Genomic DNA, 3,783 nt, shown 5'->3' with positions numbered 1-3,783 from the left:
GTCCAATATCTTTGTCAAAGATAATTAATGGTGTAATAGGGAACTTTGTCAAATGTCGTCCAATATTTGATCAAATCTAGGGTCTCGCTGTAGATTTCATCAAAGAAGTCGCTTGTCTTCTGCTCACTGCAATGTGACATGTTACCACGTGTAGCGCTAGCATCGCTGCAGCATTCTGTCGTCTGTAGTATTTTTATAAACATCGCCGGTAAACACAAATGGTGTGTGTGCCGACAACTACAAAATTAATAGAGATGTATGAAGCTGATCAGGCGCTTTACAACGTGAGGCACCCTGGATACAAAAATAGATTAGACCTAACCTAACCTCCCTCCTGTGGCAAGGAATCAAGAGTGTTACAGTGAGCCTGTCTTCTGCAGATAAAGCAGTTCTTAAGTGAGTATTGTGCTTTGTGATATGAAGATACACTTCACTGAGCACATACAGAAATGTATGCTCATCCATTCTTAAGTAATTGATGTACGACTTGACGCCCTCCACTATCAGCTCACGTAACAAGTTTTGTTGAATGCTTTTCTTGTGTCGTCGTAAAACGCTCGGCTGCACCCAGGTACGTTTCCTTTCTTCCCCCCGCTTCTCTTCCGCATGTGCACACAGTACAATTGTGGCACGTGCAACTGCTGCGGTTAATAACAAGTTGTTGTTGTCAGCCATCTTGAACTTTGACGAAAAATATGATGACAGTGTAATACCCCTTTTGAGCGGCCACGTCAAAGATCTTTCTCAAATATATCTTTCATGAAGTACTTGACAAAGAAATTTGATAATGCAATACCGGCCTTAGCCCATGACTAGAGTGAATGAGGGAGAACGACATTTCGGCTGGGTGTGATACGGACGACCAAACATGGCGTTTAGGCAGGATCCCAACGTGCGGCCGCTGCTGCGCGCCATCTGTTGGAAGCAACGCGAACTGCCCCGCCCTGCGTCGAGCTGTGCAGCGAACACGAGCCACGTCCGAAATTTCGCAGTGGCAGCGGAAGAAGCTTGCGCGAGACCAAATGTAAGCATTCGTGCCGGAAATGACTGTAGAGGAAAGCTGTGTGCCAATGTAACCGAGCAACGACCCCACTCACAAGGTGAAGAGGAAACGTTACGTTTTCCAAGAAAATCTATTCCACAATGCCATAATGACCCGGGGAATTTTAATGTTGTTGTTGTTGTTGTTGTTGTCTTCCATCCGAAGACAGCTCTCCATGCTACTCCATCCTGTGCAAGCCTTTTCATCTCCGAATAACTACTGCAGCCTACATCCTCCGGAACCTGATTACCGTGTTCATCTCTTAGTCTCCCTCTACACGATTTCTACCCCCCACACTACCCTCCACTACTAAATTCACGATTCCTTGAACACTCACTATATGTCCTATAAAGAAAGTGACTGATACTGGTACCTCCGCCAAACATAGTACGGTGGCTTGCGAATTATCGATGTAGATGTAGAATCGATCCCATCTTGTGGTCACGCCATGCCAAAAATTCCCCAATTCAGTTCAGTACTTCTTCAATAGTTACGTGATGTAGCTATCTAATCTTCGGCGTTCTTCGGTAGCGCCATACATCGGAAACTTTATTCTCTTCCTGTCTAAATTGTTTATCGCCCACGCTTCATTTTCGCACAAGACTACTCTCCGGAAAAGACTTACTAATAGTTAAATTTATATTCAGTGTTAATACTTTAGTTCTTCAGTGTTGATATTTTTCTTCAGAACCGGTTACGTTGCTACTTCGAGTCTATATTTTACATCCGCTTTACTTCTGTCGATGTCAGCGAATTGTACAGCGAAAGGCAAAGGTACCGGGTTCGAGTCCCAATCTGGCGCACAGTTTGTAATCTGGCAGTATGTTTCATCGCGAAAGCGCCTCAGACCCGCAGTAAATAATGCCCCGAGTCGTCACTTCTTTGTCTCGCCGGTGTGAGTTTACCAGCAGCCTTGTGCTGCCATCTGTGACGCCCCAGGCAACTACATGCTGAGGCCATTCGTAGCGTGTCCGACAGGTACGCAATGAGTCAGGAGAATGGAGTATCGCGAAAATATCTTGCTATACTTTTCTAGATAAACACGAACGTAATTGCGTCACGATTTGGTTTTCAGACACCTTGGTAACAATTCATGCTCTTTTTCCATGTTTTTATCAACAATGCCTTCTAATTTATTTATTTACAATATCTTTCTTCTCCGTATAACCAGCTACATTCCATCACAGTCTAACGTAACAGTCGCGGCACCCACTGCTGCAAAGGTTGTTACCCTTTGACTGTTGGAGCTACAGTAGCGCTCCAAGCGGCAAGAGAGGAGAACGTCAGATGCGTCGTAAGTATAATATTTGTTTTGCATTCCTCTCCTACGTGAATTACGAAATATTTTAATTAGTTTTTAGCCTCCAAGAGTTTGAGTAATATCAGAAAAAACCGACGTTTCAAAAAATGATTCTAAAATAAGCGCTATTGGGGATAAAAATCATGAATCCAGTGGAAAGCTACAAACCACATTCGTGAATAAACACTTGTGACGTTGGATAGACCACGTTGATATCAGAAGAATGTAAACACACAGATTCACACGTGTACTTCTACGTACAAAAGGGATCGACGCCCAATTTGTCGTTCCGTAGGCCTACTGTGTTTTAGTCATTCTCGTCTGTTGCCACAAGTACCACCATCATTTTTATATTGTTCAAAGTGGGAGGAGCAAGTGAAAATAGTGCGTGAAATATGCTGTGAGTGTAAACGGCAAGTCCTCAAAGCCAATAACACCTCAAAGTGCTGTCACATGTTAAATTTGCCATTACAGACTTTTCATTCAATGACGTAGTCACTAGTTTAATGGAAGAAATGCTGTACCTTCTGCTTTTAAAGGTCGAATATACTGTCACATCCCCCATTTTGTTTGTATGGCTTCCACATTTATCTGTAATGTACGCACTGATGAAATCCTAAAACATTCTGACAAAACATGTATGCCTGAGTGCTGTAATGTAATAAATTTAGAGCAAAATGAGATTTTCACTTTGCAGCGGAGTGTGTGCTGATATGAAACTTCTGGCAGATTAAAACTGTGTGCCGGACCGAGACTCGAACTCGGGACCTTTGCCTTTTGCGGGCAAGTGCTCTACCAACTGAGCTACCCAAGCACGACTCACGCCCGGTCCTCACAGCTGTACTTCTGCAAGTACCTCGTCTCCTACCTTCCAAACTTTACAGAAACTCTCCTGCGGAACTTGCAGAACTAGCACTCCTGAAAGAAAGGATATTGCGGAGACATGGCTCAGCCACAGCCTGGGGGTTGTTTCTAGAATGAAATTTTCCTTCAAAATTTGTATGTTGTTCTTCACTTAATCCTTCTCATACAGTTTCTGTTGCTGTGTGTGTTTAAAATGATAGGCAACTTCCTTGTCCCGTAACAACTTCTTGTTGTTGCTGCAATTTATTGCGCTATAGACGCTTCCGTTAGTAAAAACCATTGTACAAACAAAAATAAACAAGTACTTTTCGCATTCACGATCGCGGAGAACTCAAGTTTTACTTGCTGGCCGCTGGGCGCGCTGCCGCCGCAGTAGAAACCAAAATCGAGGCAAAGTGTCGCGACTGTTACGTCAAGCTGTGCTTCCATGTACCAGTTTAAATTCCCCGTCCTTAATGTTGTCTATTCCTCCAGAACTATTCCATCTTTTCATTACGTACCTGTTCTCCTGCTGGAGACCATTTTAAAGCTGTTCCCTTACCTTCTAGTTTAAATACTTCAACAGACAGGGTTTCCT

At 43.5% G+C, this 3,783-nt stretch overlaps 1 non-coding gene across 1 annotated transcript; it reads right to left on the bottom strand.

The window, feature by feature from the left end:
- Positions 1 to 3,082: 3,082 nt before the first annotated feature.
- On the bottom strand, positions 3,083 to 3,157 carry Trnal-caa (transfer RNA leucine (anticodon CAA)). The gene has a single exon. It is a non-coding gene; the product is annotated as a tRNA-Leu (tRNA).
- Positions 3,158 to 3,783: the final 626 nt, after the last annotated feature.

The sequence above is a fragment of the Schistocerca nitens genome, chromosome 11, assembly GCF_023898315.1.
Source record: "Schistocerca nitens isolate TAMUIC-IGC-003100 chromosome 11, iqSchNite1.1, whole genome shotgun sequence".
In the NCBI taxonomy this organism is placed as follows: domain Eukaryota; kingdom Metazoa; phylum Arthropoda; class Insecta; order Orthoptera; family Acrididae; genus Schistocerca; species Schistocerca nitens.
Note: the sequence above shows the minus strand (reverse complement) of the source record. Positions and strands in the feature narration are given on the sequence as shown.